This window comes from Podarcis tiliguerta (genome assembly GCF_965153285.1).
Source record: "Podarcis tiliguerta genome assembly, chromosome: 6".
NCBI classification, from domain to species: Eukaryota; Metazoa; Chordata; class Lepidosauria; order Squamata; family Lacertidae; genus Podarcis; species Podarcis tiliguerta.
In genome coordinates this window covers 73,184,715-73,210,265 of record NC_139539.1, presented here as the reverse complement: position 1 = coordinate 73,210,265, position 25,551 = coordinate 73,184,715, and the positions used below count along the sequence as shown (strand labels likewise).

The window sequence follows — 25,551 nt, the reverse complement described above, 5'->3', positions numbered from 1 at the left end:
CTCTAGGGAGGTTTGTTAATCTTTTTGTGGGGAGCATGTGCTCTAGGTAAATATATCTGAGTTCTCTGTGCAGAGGCATTAGCAGTTCATAAACTGTGGCTGAAATGAGAGCATTGGAGGGCAGGAGAATCTGTGCACATTTTGTAATTAGCTATCACTACCACAGTACAAAATAATAAGAAGCCATCCATTGTCTCTGATGTTCTAAAGTGGTTTTTCTTCTTCTCCTCAGCTGATTAGTTTTCAGTGAGATTTGAGGCTACTCAGTACCTCGGTGCATCCCATTCATAATTCTTTGGAAATGCTTTTTTAATCTTTTAAAAGAAAACATTGACTAACTAGAGGGAAAATGTGCTATTAAGAAGAGAGAGGAGGCTGCGTTTTTCTTCAGTTGGTTGAAAATCCATATTCCTTATAACACTGAGGGGAAACTGGAAAAAAAGAAAAGAAAAGAAAGAAGTCGTTGCTTGTGTTAGGGCCATATGGGAGTCATTTAGGGGATTGTGTCCATTTACTGTTCAATAAAACATGAACGCTTACCATAGCAACCGCAGTGGCATGTGGTATAATGCTGCCTCTGAGATGCAGGATGCAGCATTTAATAGAAGAAAAATGCTCAGTTTTGAGAGCGTAACGAACCCAAGAATACTTTTCGTGATAATTTTCTTTTTTAACACCAGAAAACAATTTTGTTCAACAAAGCACTTCCTCCTACCAAGTAAATACAAAAAAAGAGCATAGATAATAATTAATTCTCTGTGTTACTTTCCATTTTGGGAGGTCTTGTTTAGTGGTGTTAAAAGAGGTGGTCTGTTCAGTGGAATCAGCACAACCACACAGTTTTGTTGCAGCCATAGTGACAGATTGTGATTTTATCATCCTTCTGTTGGTGCTGTGGAACCATAGGAAGAGGCAGATTTGGGCCCAAGAAGGTGAAATGCTTCATTTTTTATTTTTTTGCATCCATTTCTGTGCTGCCCACCCCATGCAGAACCCTTTTCTGTGACTATCTACCTCAGAGTCAGAAACAGAATCTATTTCTGGGTAACTTTACCTCAGTTAGCATCCATTTCTGTGTTGTCTACCTCAGACAGAAGCCCTTCCTGCTTTGCTTCCTTGTATACTCCAGAGCTTAGGGTGAGGAAACAAACTGGGTGATGGGTTGAAGACAAGTGGAGGAAAACAGCAGTTGTATACCCTCCAACATTTCTCTGATGAAAATAGGGATGTCCCATTCTGTTTTACTATTTATACCCCGCACATCATACTAGGTTGCCCCAGCCTCTCTGGGCAACTTTCCACATATATAAAAATATAATAAAACATTAAACATTAAAAAAACCTTCCCTATAAAGGCTTGCCTTCAGATGTCTTGGGGGTCAGATAACTCCATACCCTCCAGTGAAAATAGGGACATCCTACCGTACCCTCCAACATTTCTCGAATGAAAATAGGGATGCCCTACCGAAAAGTGGGACATTCTGGGATCATATCAGAAACTGGGATGGCTTTTCTAAATCAGGGACATCCCTGGGGGAAAATGGGACACTTGGAGGGCCTGCAGTTGAATGCAACCCAACTCTGGTGAGGGTTCATCATCGAGCCTACCTTGTGGCAGTGAAAGCTGCGAGGAAGGCATGCTTTGCTGCCTCCATTGTATCCTCATTGTGCCAGCAGAGTTTACTTCCTGTGATATTTCAAGAAGTCACTACTTAGGATTTAGAGTGCTTCTAACATTCCCTTTCATCAAACTCGTCTGGGCTGTGTTCAACTTCAGTTTCAATCTTTATTGTGAATGTATCAGATTAATCATGCGTATTAATTACAAACTGTGCGTTATTATTTATCCATGATAAAAGTGTGTTCTTTGTGCAAAGATTCATAGCAAAATAACATTTCTCACCAGCAGAAGTAAATTAAATTGAAGTAGGACCCCTAATACCACCATCTGTACAAGTAAATTACTTTCCGAGTAATTAAATATGCATATCTGAGCTGCACACTGTACAGATGAACCAGGTTTTATTGAAGCAATATGCTTATAAATCCCTTAGGTATTAAAGATGAAGTATCATTGGCATTTTGTATTCATGCAGCTATGAATAAGGAGTACATGTGAGTGAGTGAGTGTGTGCGTTTGTCTGTCTGTCTGTGGGCTGAATGGGCGTCATATTATGGCTGTCACATATTTTTTTAGGGATGTGTTTGATTAACTTTTCATGATTAATTATTATTTGCCAGCAAATAACCAACATGATCAGTCTATTTATATTGGTGACATTTCACAGAGATGTAAGGCTCCATAAGCTATATTAATATTGCATGTGTTTGAATTTACAACGGCAGGACGCTCGCTTGCCTTCTCCGGGTTCTGTGAAAGTAGAGCAATGCTGTGAAACTACTTTTCATTATATCGAGGGGATTCATTACAGCTGCATTCGTCCCTCCATGAAATACCAGTAGGCGACCAGTTGGAATTCATGGTCATAGCTCTTTATTAGATCATCAGAGTTTGTAGCCCATAACAAATACAAGTACAGAAAGGAACAATATCATTAAGAAATGACTCACCTACTACCCAACCGGCCATGGGTCTTGCAGAATAGCAACTCGCTGGCTAGAAATGTCTGACCTTGGCCCTGCGGCTATCAACACCCTGTTTTCACAAAAGAGAACAAATGAGCAGCGTGTTCAAGTTATCAAGTTATATGGAAGGATTCACAGGGCTATGTTTTTCACACAGTGACTGAAATGATCTCAAGGTAATATGTACACCTGAAGCTTTCAGCACTCTTTTTTTTTTTTTTTTTAATATGATGGTTTAGTATATGTGGGTATTAGATGTCAATGGGGGATAATTTGCCCATGATGAGCTGGTAAACAAGTGAATGAGACTTTGGTGTGTTCTCTGAATTCACTCTTAGTGATCTGAAAATAGAAACTTCTTTAGTAGAGGGAGTAAAGGGGGGGGGGGAGGACCCAGGAGCAATATCCTGAGCCTCAAAAAAGGAGCTTTGTGGCAGCAGAAATTGCAAGATAGAGAGGAAAGTTACTATAACTGCATGCCATGGGAACCGTGACAAAATAACAACATTCAAAAAAGTTAATCATTGTCTCCTTAGATTTTCTTCCACATTTAAATATGGATACAACCAGTGCTTCTTTTTTCTTTTTTTAGAAAAATAAAGTGTCAGTACAGTGGTACCTCAGGTTAAGTACTTAATTTGTTCCGGAGGTCTGTTCTTAACCTGAAACTGTTCTTAACCTGAAGCACCACTTTAGCTAATGGGGCCTCCTGCTGCTGCTGCTGTGCCGCCGGAGCCTGATTTCTGTTCTCATCCTGAAGCAAAGTTCTTAACCTGAAGCACTGTTTCTTGGTTAGCAGAGTCTGTAACCTGAAGCGTATGTAACCTGAAGCGTATGTAACCCGAAGCGTATGTAACCTGAGGTACCACTGTACTCACCATGAAGTTGTAGCAATTGGTGCCACTGGAGAGAATTACTGCATGATCTGCAAGCGATCAAAACCTCTCAATTCTCTCCTTTGTTCCCCCTTCTAAAAACACTGCATTTTAGAGCCAGTTACCTGTTGAATCTCCTGCCAGCCTCACTTAGATCCGCTTTTACTGAGCTGTGTTTCTAAGCTATGCCCTCTGCCGTCCTGGACGGATGATATAACAGAGTACTGTACGAAGACAGACTCTGTATATGTGGGCAACCGCAGGTGGAAGACATCTTGCACTATTTACTATTTATTGCCCACTATACATTGGACCCAGGAGGTGATTTCTCACCTTTCCCTTCAAACAGGAAAGATGTCTCTCCTGGACAAGAGAAGGTCCTATGGCTTCTTAAATGCTTCAGTGACTCATAAAGTCACCCTTTTTGCTTTGGCAGCCAAAAAGATCAGAAACAAGACCCTGTACAATATAGCAGTGAACTGTAAGGGAGACGCAGAGATCTAAATAGATACCATTATTTGTGGCACGGCACCCCCTTTGCTTGTATTTATTTTTGGATTCAGGTTTGTCATGTTCAATGGCTAGTACAATAAAGTTATTCGGATTGGATTGGCATTGTTACAGTAAGTGCCACAGTTTTAACATGTGGGGGGAAAGTGCTGGTACTGTCTACCCCTGAGTACCCCCAGGAAAAAATCACTAGCTATGACTGCAGATAGTCTAAAACCAGAAATAACTTAGTTATGATATTACTTTAATATCGTCTTAGAGTAGTGCTTGTAGTCTGAATGAGTCAAATGAATAATTGAGACGTCATTCTTTTTTCCCTTTTTGTAAGAGGTAGCTGCTTGCAGCCTCGGTTGCAGACACACTGCACATTTAAAGCACATTGCTTCCGACAAAGATGTAGTTTACCTTTCATAAATTCCCAGAACGTTTAGCAAGCTACAGTTTCCATGTTTCTTTGGGGGAAAGTCATGTGCTTTAAATCTGATTTTAATGTTCTGTAAATATGTAGTGTGCACTCCTTAACCAAGACTTTGGCTGATTGACATCCAGTGCCCTTCTTAAATGTGTTGGGGAGGGGTGCATTATTGGGCTGTTCCCGTTTTTGTTTTTGTTTTTATTATGTATTTTGTGTTTTTATATTGTAACTGCCCTGAGACCTGCAGGTATAGGGCGGTATACAAATTAAATAAATAAAAATAAAAATACCAAGCCATGACTTCTTCTTTTTAAGGTGAGTCTGACATTATGGGGAACTGCTGAGTATGATTTTGCTACGATTGACAATATACTGCTGCAATCCGGAGTACTCTTAGTAGGGATTACATCTAACTAAAAACATTGGAGCTTACTTAAAAGGAAACATGCTTAGGATAATTAATGCAGGACATTTCTTTGGAGAGCTACAAAACTGGTGCTATAAACCCCATGCCTTGAAAATTATTATATGTTGCTATATGAAACAACAACAAAAAAACCCCAATGTATTGTGCAAGAGCAGGAGGGAGAGATAAATAAAAAATTTTCTGCCTTCGGTTTTGCTATCTAACAGTAACATGCCTCAAAATTGTATTGAGAGATGGATATTAAGTCTCCACTTGCCATTTCTAACCATTAAGGCATCATTTTGTTCAGGGACCGTTGAGCCTTTTGCAAGCTAGGAGTAGCATATCCCATCAGGATTTCCTTCTCCTCTGTCTAGCTTTCATCTACTTAGACAAAATTGAGTTAAGAAAGAAACCTTCACCTGAAAAGCTTTTTGCTGGTTGCTGTATCTTTAAAGCTTTAAAAGCCTTTCCCCCCTTTGCATTGCTCTTTCCTCTTTTTTTGCGGAAAAGGTCCCTATTTTTCTTATATTTTCCCCTAGAGAAACAGCATCATTTGAACATTTTTTTTGGGGGGGGGGTAGCTGCATTTCATTGTGAAAGAATAAGTCAGGGCAGATCAATCATACGGACATTTTTATGGAGTGCAGGGGAGGAGGGGAGCAAGGCCCCCAAATAAAAATCTACATTTCCCTGTCCAAAGTACAGATATTTTTACAACCAGCCCTGCCCTCAACAACCCTCACATCTCCATTTGCCAACAGCATGCTAATGTTCCAGACAGATATGTGTTAATGCTTCCTTCTCCCTCATTAATGGGATGCTACTTTGTGGAGGAGTATCACACCTAATGTGCAAATCTTAGTCATTTTTAACAAATAATAAAACCTTTTTATCCTCTGCTGGTGTTTACTTTTCAGCGGCTGCAAGTTTTTTGTATCTGGGAAATAGCCTTGGCCAATTTTGTATCGATGTGGTAAGATGAGAAACAAGCAGATATCAAATGAAAATGAAGTATCTTAATAGATATGGGCCGGAGGCACTGCAAAACACTATCATGCATTTCCATTTTCTCTGATCCTCCTAAACACTTCAGATTTCACCTTTTCACCTTTGAACAAGATGGCACTAACTTTGATCTTTTCAATTTTGTTCAACTCCAGGCGAGGGCAAACTACTTGAAGACTGTTATCATTTAGATCTTTGACTCCATCTCACCTCCCTGCTGCTGCCCTGTTTTTTGTTTTAAATAAAAATAAAATAAGCTTGGAAAAAAAACTGTGTTCAATATTTGTTTTAGCATTTAAAGTCAATACTCTACGTCATTTTACCATAAAACCAAATATGTACATAAAAATAAAATCTACAGTTGCAAGATTGAAATAGCAGCCAGTTGATTTCATTTAAAGGATCCAAGTACTGCTTTGTATAATGCTTTTTTAATTGAAAAAGAAATTATAGGAATCCTGGTCACTGAAAAAGTAATGCAACTGAGCTGTGGTGATAACATCAGATTATGCTCACAGTTCAACAGCATAGTTAGGGATAAACGAACTTTCAAGTATCCATCACAGATTTACATGTTCACAGACACACAGATTTGTAAGTTGAGCTTGTTAACCATTAAAAGTTTTCAGCTATTTTGAGTTTACTTCATGTATTCATTTAATTGCAAAAAGATGCAAAAAAAAAAAAAAAAAAGGTTAGCCGTGTTGTTCTATAAGAAAACTCATATTGGGGCAATATTGCTCCCCATTTTTATTATACGAAACAAAATACCACAAAATAGTGTGCAGGCTTTCAAGTTTTTCAGAACTCTTCATCAAACTAGCTAGCAAACAGAGAAATGGTTGTGGTGGTTATTTCTTTTTTTGGGGGGGGGGGAGGTGATATTGAAACCATGGAGTCTATATGCGCTCACAGTCTGAAAAATGGAATGGGAAAGAGGCAGCAAAAATTCAAATGAGGTTCTTTTTAGTACTATGCAGGTATCAAAACAAGAAGTATAATTTGGCTGATTCCTCATCTCTGGCAACACAAGAACAGGCTGTTGCTCAGGCCTCTACCCATCCTTAAGCAAAGCATGCAGATTTCTTGACAGGTGGAAGATAGGAATTGACAGGAACTAGGAAGTATTTATGTTAGCAAAGGTGAGATGGTGTGCTAGGCAAATAGCTAAATAGGGCAGCCTTATCTAGCAGTTTGGAGATACAGGCTCTGTGGATTCGACAATGGCCAACCTTGCCCCACATTACTACCTAACCTAGGGTTTCCCAAACTTTGGTCTCCAGTTGTTTTTGGACTATAGTTCCCATCATCCCTGACCACTGGTCCTGCTAACAAAGGATGATGGGAGTTGTAGTCCAAAAACAACGGGAGACCCAAGTTTGGGGACTGCTGATCTAGCGTGATGAAGAGCACTGGAGAACTCAAATGCTTGCACACTATTTTGTGATATTTTGATTGACAGCAAAGAGGAACAAATCAAGAACTTCAGGGTGGGGTAACAACAACAACAACAGATTTATATACCACTCTTTATCAAAAGATCCCAGGACGGTTCAGAAGATAAAAATACAAGGTGAAAGCACAAATAAATAGTTTAAACAAAATAATACCTTGCTCCCACAAACACATTTAAAAGAGTATCAGATTTCAATCAGCCCAAGGCCTGGTTGAAGAGGAGCATTTTTGCCTGGCACCTAAAGGTGTATAATGAAGTTGCCATATGAACCTCCCTGGGGAGATCATTCCACAAACGGGGAGCCACTGAGAAGAGGCTTGTTCTTTGTTGCCACCCTCTGGTCCTCATGTGGAGGAAGCACATGAAGAAGGGCCTCGGATGATGATCACAGAGTCCGGGTGGGTTTAGGTATTTCGAAAAAAACTATCCTCCCATCTTATGGAGCAAATTCCCAAACTACAAAGAATCTCAAAACAGTTTCAGATGTGTCATTTGCCTGACAAGATGGCTCAGTTGGTTAGAGTGTGGTGCTGATAATGCCAAGGTTGCAGGTTCGATCCCTGTATGGGACATCTGCGTATTCCTGCATTGCAGGGGGTTGGACTAGATGATCCTCAGGGTCCCTTCCAATTCTATGATCCTAGTCTGCTCCACTTCACCTTGGGGAGGAGTTGCGGTGGACCGCGTGGCCACCCACTCTCCTCCGAGGGCAGGGGACGAAGTCCCGCGTTGCCCGAGGAATCCCGGCCACGTCAGCGATCAGCCAGCCAATCTGCTGGCTGTTGGGGGCACGGCTGGGACCATTTAAGCCGTGGCGTGAACCGGAGGGCTTCCTCTTGGCTCACTTCTTCTATCTCCCTCCCTCCCTCCCTCTCTAATTTGCAGGTTTTTCTTCTTTGGCCTTGCTATGGACCTCGGTTGGTTACCATTGAGGTGCCTGGTAGGAATTTTTCCACTTGGCAAATTGGCTTGGGCCATTTGGTTTTTGCCTACCTTGTAGCAATCGCCACAACTTTGTAAGGTTTGGTGGTTAGGCATTGGTTGATGGGGAGGGGAGGTACGGCCATCACCTGCCCCTCCAAGCTTAAGGGTATTCCATTAAAGGAATCTGGGGCTGTGGATCTTGTCCGAAGCACGGGGTGAGGCTAGGGCCATGCCACGACCCCAGCGGGAACACCTGGGGGAGCTCGAGTTAGTATGCATCGACCAGTGGTTTACCCTTACCAGACTTCCTGCGCATCGGGCAGGAGTCAGATATAGTCGGGTCCATTCAATGCCTAAGCCAATACCGCTCACATTCTGTAATCAATAAAGTTGTGGCCAAAATTTGCCCAATAACATTAATCTAATATTTTGTGTCCTGGCGTGTTTTATTCTTCAACGAGGGGGTGGTTGCGGGGTCTTGACACGCAAATGCAAGTGCGTCCCCTTTCCTGTATGTGCATTTTGTTGCTCTGAAGCTTCTCCAAGTCTTCTTAACTAGTAAAGAGCTGTATCTCTCTTTACAACCTTCAAGTGCCATTTTAAACCATGGTAGAAATTGTTAATTTTTATTTAGGGTTCCATTCTCCCTTTCTTTCTTTGCACTTATCTTACATCTGAAAATCAATTATCTCCCCAATGCTTTCCCATTCAGGTTTGCTGTTTCATTTCCCCTAAAATAACCTATTTCAATGGCTGATCTTACAGAGAAATATTGAGTGCAAATGGTTCAATTAAAACAAAAATCACTTTAGGGAAATGTCTACCCATCATACTACACGTGAACCTCTGGGAGACAGTATTCATGTTGTCTTCATTTTGGGGAATAATATTTCCCACGGTGCCAACTTGTCCTCTACTCTGGCTATATTTTTGGTTTGTCTTTGACCCTTTCGACAGAGCAATATGTCAGAGACCAAATTATTTCATATGTCAACTGTCTCCTGCCTTCCTTCACCCATGTTACCCCTAAATAATTCAGTTTATATATTTCAGGTTGCTCCAACTAGCTTCTAGTCCAGAAATATTTGCCTCGACATGTTATCCTTGGGAAACAAAGGCCAGTGTTACCCATTATGTCAGTCATGTGGAGGCTGGTTGATAACATTTCCATGTGGCAGCTTCTGTTACACTGAATATCTATTTCCTGAATCCTTATACCCCACCTTGATCACTGAGATCATTGGCAGGAGCATCGTTGGTCCTTCCTCAAGTTGGTGAGGCTCATTTGACAATAACAAGAAACTGAGCCTTCTGTGCCATCAGCCCAGGCCTGTGGAATACTCTGCCAATAGAGATTCAGCAGGTGCCTTCTGCGCCAACTTTTAAATACCTGCTGAAAACTTTGGTCTTCTGCCAAGCCTATACCGTCAATTAAGAATACATCCTTCCACAATGGTTAATTGATTTCTTCTTTATGGTTTTTATTGTATGGTTTTATTCTTGTTTGGAGTTTTTCTTTTGTTGTAAACAGCACACACACACACACGACACAGTGGTATACAAATATTCAATAAAACATACATACATATATCATGTAAGGTTAAAGGTAAAGGACCCCTTGATGGTTAAGTCCAGTCAAAGTTGACTATAGGGTTACTGTGCTCATCTCGCTTTTCAGGCTGAGGGAGCTGGCGTTTGTCCGCAGACAGCTTTTCAGGTCATGTGGCCAGCATGACTAAACCGCTTCTGGTGCAACAGGACACTGTGACAAGTGCCACAGTGCATGGAAACACTGTTTACCTTCCCACTGCAGCGGTACCTATTTATCTACTTGAACTTTTGAACTGCCAGGCTGACAGAACCTTGGACAGAGCAATGGGAGCTCACCCCGTCATGTGGACTCCAGCCTTCTGATCGGCAAGTCCCAGAGACTCAGTGGTTTAGACCACAGTGCCACCCGTGTCCGTTAAATATCATGTAGAACAGGTGTGGGCAACCTTTAGTCCTCCAGATTTTGGTGAACTACAATTCCCATCAACCCTGGCCGTTGGCCACCCTGACTGGGGCTGATGGGAGTTGCAGCTGTAGCAACATCTGAAAGGTCAAAGGTTCCCCAAACCCAATGCAGACTCACCACATAGATCACACAGGTTCATGACCTAAGGGACAACTAGGCCTTACATAACACAGACATTTTGGGATTTCATTTCCAAGCAGGCATCTTCCACTCTGACTGAGGACCCTCTGTGCTTTGCTCTAGTCTGAGATTAATAGCATTTCAGGCCAATATACATGGGGAAAGGTGACGGCTGTAGGGAGCTCACAACCACTAATGCGACAAGCTTAATGCAGTTTTCTTGCAACTTAATTCTGCAGCAAATGAAATAGGAATGATTCATAAATTAATGTGGTTTGGCCACAGAACTTGACAAATTACTGTGAAAGAATGGCTTTCTCTCTCTGCACATACCTGGTTGGGGATTGTGGGAGATTTAAAAAATGTGGGAGACTTGGTAGGGAAACCCTAACTGCCTATTAAAAGAACTCTAAAGGACAAAAAAGGTGTAAAAATGCATGTTTACTCAGAAGTAAATTCCACTTTGTCCAGCGGCACTTCAGTGTTTCAATGTGTTTAGGACCTGAAGCCCCCATTTCAAGTTTTCATTACTTTAAAAAATATATGAATTCAGTACCAAAAATAAAAATCAGGCTTGGCATTTTAATAATTGTTTTCATTTCATTTGTTTTCCTAGAGGGATTTAAATCACCATTCCTAGATGCATCATAAGCAAAAACATCCATTAGAACCCATTCTTTAAGACTAATCAGTAGATTTAAACCTCATTTCCCTTGCTTGTAAATTCTGAGCTGTCCACTTCCTGTGAGTTCTCTTTGTAAGACCTTAGAGCTGAGCTACTCAGCTCGTCTGCTATAGCAAGTGACTCTTGATTATTTTAAGTCATCTTGCAATGAGATCTACCTTGATCTGGCAGCTGACAGTCAAAGCGTGTATCATGATGTAAGAGCTGAGCTTTATCTGTGCAAAATGTGTTGCTTTAGCTGTTCAAGTGGTTACACGTCGTGAAGCCCTAATTAAGTTGCAAAAGTCCTGGGAGGGACACGAAAGTGCTGTGTTTTAATCTACCAAACTTGGTCTTAATTATGCATCGTGAAAGTTAACTGGGCCAGATTAAAGGGGAAATGGGGAGAGCAGAGTGCCAAAGTAGACAAAGTGAGAAAAACTCTGAAAACTGACTGTCGCCAACTCCAACATGGGGAAGTGACAGGACTGTAGTTGCAATGTAGTTCCAAGTCAGTTCAGTTTTCAACAGGCAGCTGGATATTATCCAATATACTGCGGAATCTTAACAGCACACCGTTCCAATTTCCACTGCCTGTGGGCCCATCCAGCCTGAAGACAAGCACCTGTTTAAATTCCCCATCACTGTCATGTGAGCTTCTGTGACAAACTGTTTCCATGGAAACCAAATTATCTTGACAAATGTTCAACAGACTGCTGCCTAATCCATCTACACAGCGTTGTAAATTAGTCATCTGTCTACTCTAGATCTCCTGTTCCTGATTACAACAGGCCTCCAGCTGGCCGGTAGCAGAAGTCAATGTATCGGATTGCTTTCCGAGCTGAGGCATTGGCCATAAAGGACCTCGGGCAGATGCAGTTAGAGGAAGTTAGAGGAAGTGTGGCAGAATTGTGAAAATAATAATAATTGTGAATCAGACTATGCAAATCAGTCCACTTCTTGTTTTCGTAGGGATCTTGAACCAGGCTGAAAATGTCAGTCCTCTCAAATGAATCCCCCCTCCCCCAAATACTGAGGGATAAACCAGAATGTCAGTTCCATTTCAAGGATTATGATGTTTTCTTGGCTAAGGAGACATGCTAACAGAAAAAGAGAAGACTACATGGCTGAAGATGAGTCACTGGATGAACAGATGTTATATGGGTTGACAAGGGGTGATTTAGGAGGAGCAGCCATAGTTTAATGTGAAGCTCACCATTTTATAAGGTCCCATGTATAATCCCTACCATCTCAATTTACAGATCTCAAGTAGCAGGCCTTGGAAAGGCTATTGCCTACGACCTTGGAGAGTCTTTGTCAGTCAGAGTGGACAGTCCTAAGCTTGATAGGCCATTGGTTTGATTCAATATAAGGCATCTGTCTCCCCTTTTTGTTTTTGTTTTTGGCATGGTTTTACAGGCTACAGAACAGATGAGCAACAATCAGTGGATGACATGACCAACCAACACTGCAATGGAATGCTGCAAGTTCAAGTTCCTTTAAAATATATATATATATTATTTGTATCCCGTATTAAAACTTAACCAAAAATTCAAAGGGCAGCTTCCACAAAGCATCACATAACCCTTGTCCTTCACAACTGATGAGTAACTGAGGTTCCAAAAATAACTTGCTGAAGTCTCCAGGAGAGCACATCACAGAAATCAAGCCTGGATGTGTCTAGACACAGGGTTTGCTGTGGCCAAATCAGAGCTCTCTCAGTAGGACCACAGTTGGCACGCCAGCCAAAGCTGATGAAATGCCTTCCTCAGCTAGGAGTTCAGCAAAGAGTCTTTTGCCAGTCACGCCAGGTATGGTCCTCCAATTTCCCCTTTGGATGCACATGGCAATACCCTGTAACATGTATGGTAATCCCAGAGTTTGGGCTATGCCAAACCCTGTTAAGGTAGCCTATCTTTCCCACCTGGAAGTGAGTGTTAAGAAAGTTGCCGTCTGTTCTTTTAGCCAACACTGTTGCCAAGATTGCTTTCTCTCGCCGTTATCTATGATGGAGGCTCATAATGGTGTAAAATATTTCCTCAGAATTGCTGTTATCCATAATTCTTACGAGCGTCTGATAGTTAAAAGCCACCCTTACGGTTACATTAAGGAAGTGAAACCCACACTTATTAGTCTCTCATTTCATCCTGTTTCACGTCGCCTCACCTTTTTGGCCTCTGCAGCTCTTTTGCCCATAATGAACTCCATTTAGCTTCCCTGCAGTAGGACCTTGTCTTTGTTAATCACTGACCTGGCAGCATGAAACTGCATTGAAGAGCAGGCTAGGATTTCTTTTGTTGCTTTTCTGGATTCTCCACTTCCTCCAGCAGTCGCAGGTTCCAAAGAAAGGGAGAAAAATAGCCTGAAGAATAAAAGATAACTAAAATAAAATACTTTAAAGTTGCACAAGTTAGAGTCCTTGATTTCCCCTTCGTCTGCCCACAATAGTCAGATATGTGGGAATTTTAAGGGGAGGAGACAAAATGTTCAGGCAGTCTAGCAGTGGGGAATCTCTGACCAACAGACCAAATTAGGTCTGGCATTGGTCCCAATTTGACTCCAGTCGTGCAAACCAGTATCATACTTGACGCTGCAGGTGTGAGGAAGGTGGAGGCACAGCCACTGAGGAACAATTGCGAAGGCCCGTTGCCAGCACTGATTGGTTGTGATAGCAATCCTGCCAGTATTGGCTGTGCTTTGGAGTTCCCTGTCAGGAACCACAGCCAATGCCTGCCTCAAGCAAACTTGCTGGAAGCACAACTAACCCTGTACATCATTGGCTTGAATTGAAGACAGCAGAATACAGGAATTTCTTCTATAGGTGCATCATTGCTGCCACCTCCTTGCTCGCCCACCTCTTCCTCTGTCCCACAGAGAGCAAGCAACTTAGAGAGGGAACACAGCATAATGGAGAAGGCAGGGAGAGATGAAGATAGTCACTCAATGAGGATACCATGGTTAATGTTATCAAATTAAGATGTTCAGGAGAACTAACAACAATACCAGGGTGACCAAGGCTGTTTCTGGTCCACAATGTGGCTTAAAGCTGGATTGGAATACAGTGGTACCTTGGTTTGCAACTCTTTTGGATTACAACCATGTCAGATCCGGAAGTGCGTGTCCCTTTTTTTTGGGATTACAACACTCCCCTTTTTTATTACAACCCATTTTTTTTGGAGGCCCCATTGGTGAAAGCGCGCCTTGGGTTACAACTTGTTTTGGTTTACAACTGGACCTCCGTAACGGATTATGTTTGTAAACCAAGGTACCACTGTAGATCCAAACTGAGGCACCACTCAGTAGATCCACTGAGGAAACATCCAGATTATCATCACAAGAGTGCATACCAGGAATCCATCCTGAGAACCTATTGAACCAGGAATCCATCCTGAGAACCTATTGAGAGCCAGTGGATAAATTCCTTAAAGAGAGCAACATGTTTAGCCACAGTTGTCAGATCCTGGAGAACGAACATGAACATAGAGGAATGGTTGGCCACAAATTCTCAGCTCATGAGTAGATAACAGAATGCATAGTTGTGAAATTGGCATGCACGAAAATCTATATGCTGGGGAGCACACGTATTTCCTTTATTTAGAGAAGGGATTTTCATTCAAGTGTTCTGTCATACTTACACAGCTGCCAGAGCTGCTCCCCCGCCCATCTCTTGACCTTTGGATTCTGTGCTGTTGCAAAGATGGCAGGATGTCAATGCCCCCCAAATTGAACCTGTGATGTGTTTTTCTTTGATTTATGGGTTTGTAGTCAAACTTTATAAATAAAGTATCAAGCTGAGCAATCAATCAAAAGATAAGCAGATTCCTATCTTTTAGAAGGATTCTGGCCCAGTAAGTGAGGTCTCATCCATCTTTGGCAAGCTTCACTTTAGCTTCTGACCAAGAGGGAACTCCTCCCGGTTGTAGGTTTCTTGGCATTAAATACTACTCCAAGTACAAGCTCTTAAAATGTATCTTTCACTTGTTGCTTTTGCTGTTCCAATCCAATTTCAAGAACACTTACATTTTCTCTTTGCACTTTATTATCCAAACCTTCCTTCAATGCTGTAAATTCCAAGGAAACGGTGCCATTTTAAATCCTCCTAGGTATTAGTGTAAATCTGTTTTGCTATTCCAAACAAACAAACACACACACACACACACACACAATCGAGTACACTCAAACTGAATCCCCATTTGTTCTATTAGCATCCTCTGAATTTTTCTTCCAAACAAGACCAATATTATCATGTAATGTTTTGCTTTTCTTTAGCACAGATGGTATGAATATGCAGATTGGTGATTTTCTAATCAATACTGTTGCACTTGGGAGTATATGTAAGTATTGTAATAATGCATTAGTCAGGAGTGATGTTGTAACACACTGAGATCACACACATAAATCTAAGACACCACGTCTAGACACTCCAGGGAAGACAGCAAGCCATGGGTTAGAGCAGGCTTTAAGGGAGTGAAGACTTTCAAATATGATGGGGAAATAATGCAATTTGCAGACTTTAATAAAACCATTGGGGAATTAATTTCAGCAGGGCAATATTCTTTCTCAAGACATCCATGATCTTATGTTAGCTTTGCAGCTAATCAGAACAAGAGGCATTTTACCTGTTATCTCTGGCATAAGCACAGTGTGGTATCTGTGAATTGCACTAGATCTTTAATGTGCTGAATATGAAAATAATCCCTTTATAGATAGCGGTTTAGCACTATAAAACTGCATTATGCAAACAGCACACAGACAGCATAAACCTTGGAGATTCAGAATCTGAAGAGCTTACAAATTAATCTCATAAATGCCGGCTGGAGCATGCTCTAGCAGAAGGCATCCAGCCATGAAACTTGACCAACTGAACCTGCAAAGTTTTAATTAGTAGCATTTTTATGATACGGTATAAAAGGACAATGCATGATTTGTGCCTGTTTTTATTTTTGCACACACATGTGTGCGATACACATTCTGCACACTTGAGTTCCTCCGCGAAGGTCTAGCTTTAATTCCCTCTCCTTCCTCTCTTTGTGACTTGAGTTGCCTTTGGCAATTTTGCTGTTGGTACAGCTTTTGGCATCTGATTTTTAATCAGGCAACCTCTGTTTAAATTACTGCCAACCGATCATGAGACACAAGCAAGTAATCTGCTGCACCATGCCAGCAGTCGTGTGATAAAAATGTCAATTTAAACTTGGCTAAGGATGACAAGGCACAATATTTTCCCGAGCACAGAATGAACTGAATGCATAACAGGATCCTGTCTATTAGGTTTACCAGAGCTATATAAGCAGTCAAGCCCACCCTCTAGATCTGTACCGAAGAACACTTGAAGACACTAATCAGAGGAGACAGGTGCAACTTTCTGGAGTTACTTGTCACTCAGTGATGGCATTCAAAAGCCAGCCTGGGATGCTTCAGAAAGGTGGTGTGTGGATACCATCCATTATATAGATTAGTCACTAGGTGGCCCAGGATTTAGTTGTAAGGTAAAAAGGTAAAGGGCCCCTGGACGGTTAAGTTAAATCAAAGGTGACTATGGGGTTGCGGCGCTCATCTCGCTTTCAGGACGAGGGAGCCAGCATTTGTCCACAGACTGTTTTCCGCGTCATGTGGCCAGCATGACTAAACCGCTTCTGGTGCAACAGGACACCGTGGCAGAAACCAGAGCTCACGGAAACAACATGTACCTTCCCATCACAGTGGTATCTATTTATCTACGTGCACTGGTGTGCTTTTGAACTGCTAGGTTGGCAGGAGCTGGGACAGAGCTGGGACAGCAGCTGGGACAGAGCAACGGGAGCTCACCCCATTGTAGGGATTTGAAGCACTGAACTTCTGACCCATTATATAGATTAGTCACTGGGTGGCACAGGATTTAGTTGTAGCCGAGGGAAACCAGGTGTTTGTTGTATCTGTTCTGCTCTCTGTTTAAGAGAATCAGTGAAGTTCTTTGCCTGCTTCCCAACTAGTGTGTCTTCTAAACCTTCCGTAACAGGTGGCACTCTAAGGAAAGATATGAGAACCTCTTCACACAGTACATAATTAAACTATGGAACCTTACAATGCAACTGAATATCAGAAAGTTCAAAATATTACTTAACTGTGTGCAGGGGGAGTCAAGCCACATCCACTTAACCTATATCTCATCACCTGTGAATTGCTGGGTATCACTGAAATTCTTTCTTTCTTTCTTTCTTTCTTTCTTTCTTTCTTTCTTTCTTTCTTTCTTTCTTTCTTTTTGTTTGTTTTGCCATTCTTATCTTTAGGTAAAGGTAAAGGTACCCCTGCCCGTACGGGCCAGTCTTGACAGACTCTAGGGTTGTGTGCCCATCTCGCTTAAGAGGCCGGGGGCCAGCGCTGTCCGCAGACACTTCCATGACATGCAGACATGGCCAGCGTGACAAGCTGCATCTGGCGAGCCAGTGCAGCACACGGAACGCTGTTTACCTTCCCGCTGGTAAGTGGTCCCTATTTATCTACTTGCACCCGGACGTGCTTTCGAACTGCTAGGTTGGCAGGCGCTGGGACCGAACGACGGGAGCGCACCCCTCCGCGGGGATTCAAACCGCCGACCTTTCGATCGGCAAGTCCTAGGCGCTGAGGCTTTAACCCACAGTTTATTTTACCCCAAACCACGAGGTGGTGCATTTGCCAGAACTTCCCTCTTCCCTCTGCTTTAAGACATGGAAAACTGTCACCTCGGGTGCATATGGTCATCAATTCAAGTCTCTGTTTTTAGAGAGTTGACATGACATACCTGCCAACTCTACCCTTTTCAATTAAATCACAGACCTGTTCTATGGAGAGTGAAGATACTGGCTGGCTCATCTGCACACAGAAAGAAAGAGGGAGGAGTGAGGTCAGAAACATTTCAAAACAATCAACACCTGTATTGTTGGGGATGATAATAATAATTTATTAGTACCCCACCCATCTGACTGTGTTACAATATATGGAATATGTGGCTATATGGCATCAGTTTTGGTAACATGGTATATATATTGTTATAACCTTTGGGGGTCATTTCTGACCCCAAAGGTGCAGGGATGTTAAATTCTGATAGGGCTGGGGTTTTCCACTTGTCAGATCGAGAAGTAACATTTTAAAATTTGGCAAGAGGCCACTAAGAAGCCTTTATATGAATTCAGCAGAATTTTGTTCTTGTGTGTTGCTTGTAAATGTCTCCACCATTTGGCAGGTGAATAACATGTCGATCAGAAACGTTTTACTTAGGCAAGGATATTTAATCACTGAAGAGGGTGAGCTTGTGAGTTCTTAATGAAACCTTTTTTAAAAAACAAGAAGTCGTGAAATTCACAGAGTCAGAAGTCTGGCCCCCACTGGCTGCGTATGTGAAAGAAACATAACTCTTATTTTGTACAGAAGCGGGTGGGGAAGGTGAGAGTGAAAGCGCTCGTAAGAATTTGTGGCAGGTGTCTAAACACGGAGGTAAGTAATAAGCAGATATTGGCTCCTGTTGGGATCAATATGGAGGTTTGGTGACCCGAAGAGGTTAAAATTGACTCAAAAGTAGAGCAGTAAATCTTGCTATTGATCCAAAAAGCAGAAATCAATATATATATTATTATAAACATTTTTCTTTTTGTTGGAGATGATAAAGGTAGGGTGGGTTTTAAGGCTTTATGCTGACATGGCTTGGACAGCTGAGTTGTTTATGCCATTTAACTAAGGAAGGAAGACAGGATTTTTCTGGACTTCCTTCCCTAGGCACTTCTACCTATGAAGTCGTTCTGAACAGATTTCAAATCCTATGCCCTTGTTTCCATTGCTATACAGTTTGGCTGTGGAAACATGCTTAGGCTAGGCAACTGGAGGCATATCTAGGGTCCCTTGCACCCTTGGCAAAGAGCTGTATCGACATACCGCCTCTGAAAAAAAAGTCATGTTACCACAATAACTACATGACTACAATAATTACATTTGCGCAACCCGAGTACAGTGGTACCTCAGGTTAAGTACTTAATTCGTTCCAGAGGTACTGGACTTAACCCGTACTTAACCTGAAACTGTTCTTAACCTGAAGCACCACTTTAGCTAATGGGGCCTCCTGCTGCCGCCGTGCCGCCGGAGCACAATTTCTGTTCTCTTCCTGAAGCAAAGTTCTTAACCTGAGGTAATATTTCTGGGTTAGCAGAGTCTGTAACCTGAAGCGTCTGTAACCTGAGGTACCACTGTACTTGAAATATCCGGAGTGATGGCAAGGCAAAGAGGAAAGGCGAAAAGAAAATGCCTGCCTTTGCGCCATGGTGCGAGAAGGACGGGAAGCTTCTCAAGTGTTTGATCTTACCATGATAGCATTGTTGCATCAGTACTTTTTGCTCTGAGCATTGAATCAATGCCTAGATGCGCTTGTGCGCATTGGTAACCAAAACAAGGAGATGTGACCTGAACTTCAACTTCTGTCTTCACATTTAATGTACACCTCTTCCTCAACAAGAGCTGGGCTCCCAGATTAGGCCGGATTGGGGAAGAACAAAACATCTCAAAAGGCAGGGTTGTTCTATCTCCTGTCACAACTGCAGAGGAAGCAATTCTTTCTATAATGGCAGAATATTCTGGCGAAGCATAATAGGAAAGCCAAATTAGGGCTGGCTTGTCCCTCATGCTGTAAATGGGCAGTGAAAGAGAGAGAGAGAAATGTTCACAGTACATAATATACTCCATAGTTTCCAGACCTCTGAGCCACGTAGAGCTCCCCTTCCATACCCTCCAACAAACCACTGATCAAAAACTTGAGTCCCGGACTCTTGCAGGAGCTGGGTGATTCGAACAAGAGCATGAGACCAAGAAACAAGCATCTTTTGGTCTGGCACAAACCAGCTGGCTCACACCAGAACACGGCATTCTGGGATCTAATCAGAAGCCAGGATCGCTTCTGTAATTCCAGGATATCATGATGAAATCTTGACAGTTGAGGGGTCTGCCCTTCCCTATAGAGGGTGTCCAGAGGCGAGAGACCAGCGTGGTGTGTGATCTAGAAAGGAAGTCCTACAAGAGCTGGGGATTTTTAGCCTGGAGAATACAAGATTAAGGGAAAGCATGCCAGCTGTTTTCAAACATCTGAAGGGCTTCTATGCAGAAGACAGAGCAGAATTGTTCTCCTTTGCTCCAGGAAGGAGGATTACAGCTGATGGGTAGATACTACAGATGGGGTGGAAGAAGATCTTGGATAAACATCAGGAGAAATTACCTAATACTAAGAATGTGCAACAGGGGCACTGACTGCTTTGGAGCCACAGCCACACTCTACATTAAAGCACATTTTTAAAACTTTAACAGTCATGGCTTCCCCGCATCTTGGGAACAGTAGTGTATCCCTAACAAAGCTATGATTCCCAGCACCCTGTTCTCAGGATTCTTGGGTGTGGGGATTTAAATGTGCTTTAAATGTATGGGTATATGTGGTTGTGACTGAGATGGTGGGATCTCCTTCACTGGAGGTGTTTTAGCAGAGACTAGACAACCGTAGTCACAGATGCTGAAGTTCCAGTGTCCCACATGCAGTTGGGCTAGACACTCTCCAAACCACCTCCCCAGCTAATTCTAAATTCTTTGGCATACTTCCTTATTCTCCTTGTGTTGAGCCAGTGTGGTGTAGTGGTTAAGAGCTGTAGTCTCGTAATCTGGGGAACCAGGTTCACGTCTCTGCTCCTCCACATGCAGCTGCTGGGTGACCTTGGGCCAGTCACACTTCTCTGAAGTCTCTCAGCCCCACTCACCTCACAGAGTCTTTGTTGTGGGGGAGGAAGGGAAAGGAGAATGTTAGCCGCTTTGAGACTCCTTTGGGTAGTGATAAAGCGGGATATCAAATCCAAACTCTTCTTCCAAACTCTCCAAATGGCATGCTGCATATCGATTTCCTAGCTGTCTTATGGTCTACTTATACAGCAAATGCAGAATATTTTCTTTTCTTTTTTCTTTCTAAAGCACGCACACAGGCAAATGGTACTTCAACCTTCTCCAAAAAAAATATTTTTTAATTAAGAGACTATCATCATGACATTTTAGAACCGTAAAAGCTGCATTTAGGGGGCAACATGAGGTTTGCCTTTAGATATGTATCTCTACAGGAAATCTTCTTAACTCATTTTATCCTTCACCCTCCATGTGTTTCTCCACTGGAGTTAAAAACACACTGTACAGCCCATTTCCTCTGTAACTGCCTTTTCCTTTGCTTCTGTGGTTTTAGTTCTTGGCTAGTGAATTGACAAGATGTTCACTCAGTTTTCATATACGTGCACTTCATTACAACTTTCAACTTCTAGAGAACAAAGTACCTAGGAATGCTGTTCTCCCTCCCTCATTCTTAGAAACTTCCACTTTGGATATATCCAATATAATCAAAGTGATATCGTCCAGCAAATGTTTAAATGAGCAGAGCCTACGATATAAACATTTTGAGATGACGCCTTGACCCTGTATACCTGAAGAAGCGCCTCAGCCTCTGATGTTGAAGCCAGCTCTGAGGTCCAGCTCTGAGGGCCTTCTGGTCATTTTCTCACTATGAGATGTGAAGCTACAGGGAACCAGGCAGAGGGCCTTTTCAGTAGTGGTGCCTGCCCTGTGGAATGCCTTCCCATCAGATGTCAAGGAGATGAATAACACTATAACCTTTAGAAGACATCTGAAGACAGCCCTTTAATGTTTGAATATTTTATTGTGTTTTTAGATGTGTTGGAAGCTGCCCAGAGTGGCTGGGGCAACCCTGTCAGGTGGGTGGCATATAAATAATTAAATTATTATTATTATTATTCATAGAAAACACTGGAAATAACTAATAACTTCATGGTCTTCCTGTACAGTGAACTGCACTGCTGTACTGTATAGACATTTGCTTCTTCCTTTTTCATTGCAGTTATGTGGCATAGCATTTTTAAAAAATTCCCTCATACCAAACTCCTGGCTTAGAAACAGCCCACCCATTGGATAACTGAGCCATTTGTCCTGTGTGTTAATCAACTATAACAAAAGTATCAATATGTTACTGTAAGTATTTGGGCAGAGGCATTCCAAGTAGAAATTACCAACATATATATATTATTTGTCTGTTTCAGGGGAATCTGTGGCGCTCTGGAAATTGTCAGACTCCAGTCCCCATGACAGATGGTCAGGGACACTGGGACTTGTACTGCAACAACCTCTGAAGGCCACAGGTTCTCCATCCTAGGTCTAGCAAATGAAACTATGTTGAATAGCCAGTATTGGGTCTGAAGAGCCAGTAATTTCAAGCTTCTGCCATTAATGTTTAAATAATACATTGACAAGCCTATTTATCCACAAGTCTTCCATTCTGAGAGTGACCTAAAAATAAATGTGACAAGTCTAGTGTGCAGCCCTACTTAGACAGATGCTGAAGTGACTGACATGTCCGTGCGTTATTTATTTAAAACCCACAAAACTACATGGCCTCCCATTTTTATCTAACTTCTGCTCGTCAGCTTTGGGTTTTTTTGCTCCTTTGATGGCACAATTCCTTAGCAACAGTCTGAAATATGGATAGCTAATGAGAGAATTGTTTCCTTGCTGAGCTCCATTCATGTATTCCCCTCACATCTAAGTCTCTCTTTTCTCAAACCTAGTTTGAACACTCTGATGAGAAGAAGAGGAGGCAGGAAAGGAAGGCAGCATTCCCCAAATTTCTAAACCTGAACTTAGCACTTCATAAACCTGAGGTACCTGACGGGCTGCCCTCCAGACATGGTTGAAATACAAGTCCCATCAGTCCTAGCTAGCATGGCCAAAGGCCAGGGATGATGGGAACTGAATGCCAACAATATCTGTAGGACATCGTACTAGCTATCCCTGTCATAAATTCTGGGCCATCTTGTCTCCAGCTGTACCTGAATAGTTCTTCTAAGTGTAGCTCAATTTGCAAATGTTTTGAATAATTATTTTTATGTAACTGACAGAGAATCAAAATCCCATCTTCTCTTCTCTTCTCTTCTCTTCTTTGTCTTTTTCTTTCCCTTCTTTTTCTTGTTGTATTAAAAAAACAACACTTTAATAAAGATAAGTATGCAAAAAATAAAATAAATGTAGCTCAGTTTAACAAAACAACAACCAAAAACCCTTACACATTAATACAGTGGTGGGAGACATCTTACAGTCTGCAGATGGGATTCTGGGTTGCCCTATCCCCTGGTGGGCCATTCTGATAGGTGGGCAAGGCTGCCCAACCTGATGTCAGCTTGATGTCAGGTGACCCACTCTTTCCTCTGAATTCAAACCACACTGCAAAGGGCAATCCAAGTGGATTGGTGCTGACCTCAAGTCCTGCTTTCAGCTGAGGAAGCTGTGTGATAGAGTTCTCCACTGGGATCAGCCTATCAGGTGGCTGGTGCTGACTTCATGCCCTGATTTTCAGAGTTCAGCCGCACTGCAGAGTTCCCAATAGCACAGTTGATTCCAGTGGGATCCCAGCAATTTAACAGCTGTAATTTCCTGGCATTTTGGAGCTCAAGTAAACATGGAAAGCCCTTAATGTGATGTGTTAAACCAGAAGGTTGTTTGTTAATTGTATCTGATTACTTTTTGAGAAGCCTGCAACCCTCTCATCAGGCAGACTTGAGACTGAAAGTTACAAAGGGAGAAATAGCTCATCAATAAGAAATCACACACCATTTAGAAGAGAAAGAAGTCACATCCCGCTAATCCTATATCTATTGAGTGCATAGCTGTCAACCGTCCCTTATTTGGTGGGAAATTCCATTATCCCAGCGCTGTTTCCCGCTGCTGTCCCGGATTGATGATGTCCCTTAAATTTCCTGGGTTTCAAAGGAAGCAGCTCCTCTCCCTCCCTCCCTGCCAGCCAGGGAGGAGGGAGGCTCCAACTGTGTTGCTTGGCTGTGTTGCTCACCCAATAAGGAGTCTAAAAACGACTGGGGGGGTGGAGCTTGCATGCCTTGTGCCAATCAAATCGGCCGCGTTGCCTGGGGACTCGCCTTTGCTCAGCGCTTCCCAGCGGAGAGGTGACGGTGGTTTTCCTTGCTGTATCCCCTTTGCTGGGTTGCTGCGCTGCGGGAACCACCACTTAAGGCTTCGTTTGGCTGTTGGTTGACTAAAATCCCTTATTCTGGCTGCTGATCCCTTATTTTTGAGGCTGCTGGTCCCTTATTTTCAAATCTGTAAGTTGACAGCTATGATTGAGTGTCAAATTTCTTGGGTGAAGTAAGGGTTGCCAACTATTTTCCTAACTAGGCTGCTGTGTTCACTGGGTGGTATTAGCAGGGGGTCATGCTGGTTGCCATGTCCTACAAACACCCTGGATAATTTCTGTACATTATGCAGTTGTTAAAGGCTCAGGAACAGGCCCACCTTGGGGTTTTCAGGTCAATTGGCAAGTCTAGTATTTAAAGGCTCCAACAGGAAATTCATCATTCTCCCTTTTCCCCCTAAAGGCTCTCCTATGCCTTCAGAAACTTACCATCAGAAATCAAGCCACTGTGTGCCTCAGAGATATTTTCCACTTCCCTCTATGCCTCTCAAATCATTTCTACTCATCTGTGATTTCTTCTCCTTGCCACCTTTCACACCTAACGTCTGATCTCTTGACTTAACTGAACTGTACAAGGTTGACACCAAGTCTCCAAGCATCTTGCCCAGCAATAACAAACTTTTGACTAGCAACAGCAAAATAAACCAATGTTAGTCAATGGACTTGCTTATTCTGCTGTGGCTAGGCAATGGTTTCTGCCCAATCTTTTCATAAAAAACGACAAATATGTCATATAATTTGTGGGTAAAGAGCATACGCTAGACTTTCCCCATAATCTAAAACAATCTGTTTCCCAAAACACGTAACACACACAGAAAATATTTCTTGAAAAACTACTCCAGCATCCATAGAAGAAAAACATACAATGTCAACATGCCATCAAACATTTACCTCATTCAAAACAAGCCATTTCTTTTTCTTTCTCCCCCAAATTAAACAAATCTTACTGCCATTCTCAATCTGTAAGTCCTAGAAGATATTACCCCCTGGTTTCTCATCATAACGGCAGAATGTGATTTTAAAATGGCTGTGGGGTGTGTGTGTGTGTGTATGTGTGTGTCTATCATCTATCTATATGATACACACACCACTTCTCCCCCATTCCTTTTAAGTCCCCCATACCAGCTCAGGATTGGCACCTGAGTGCCTGGTTTAAAGCCATTTCAGTTGAGTCTTTGAGAGATGTACGATTCCTCTGTCCAGACATTTGCAATTAAGGCAAAGTTGCCGCTGCAAACTGTTGACTCATTATATGATGAACCTGGGCAAATAAGAAAGGTGTAGAGGGTGCATACATTTAATAATCAGGAGATATTGACTTTTGCTGAAGGTCAGGATCACAATTTATTAACCCAATAGGTAAATATTGACTGAAACTTTAGACAGCTCTTGCCCACCCCGCTTATCCCCCCCCCTTCTTTTAGCCTAGAGGACTCAGGACTTGCTAAATAATTCTGTCTGCTACTTAGTAAGTTGTACGATTCATTGTTTTACTTGCAGAGAGTTCGTATTGCTCTCTTGGGGAGTGGAGAAATTTGCAATGTATTTTAAG

At 42.3% G+C, this 25,551-nt stretch overlaps 1 long non-coding RNA gene across 2 annotated transcripts; it reads right to left on the bottom strand.

The window, feature by feature from the left end:
- Positions 1–351: 351 nt before the first annotated feature.
- Positions 352–25,248, bottom strand: LOC310679618. Of its 2 annotated transcripts, none has more exons than XR_014512406.1 (4): positions 25,122–25,248; positions 13,233–13,343; positions 2,572–2,656; positions 352–431 (listed from the first exon to the last, which is right to left on the bottom strand). It is a non-coding gene; the product is annotated as an uncharacterized lncRNA (long non-coding RNA). The 2 variants fall into 2 exon arrangements; XR_014512407.1 differs by lacking the exon at positions 352–431 and adding an exon at positions 547–711 and having other exon boundaries at positions 13,148–13,343.
- Between the last annotated feature and the right edge of the window lie 303 nt (positions 25,249–25,551).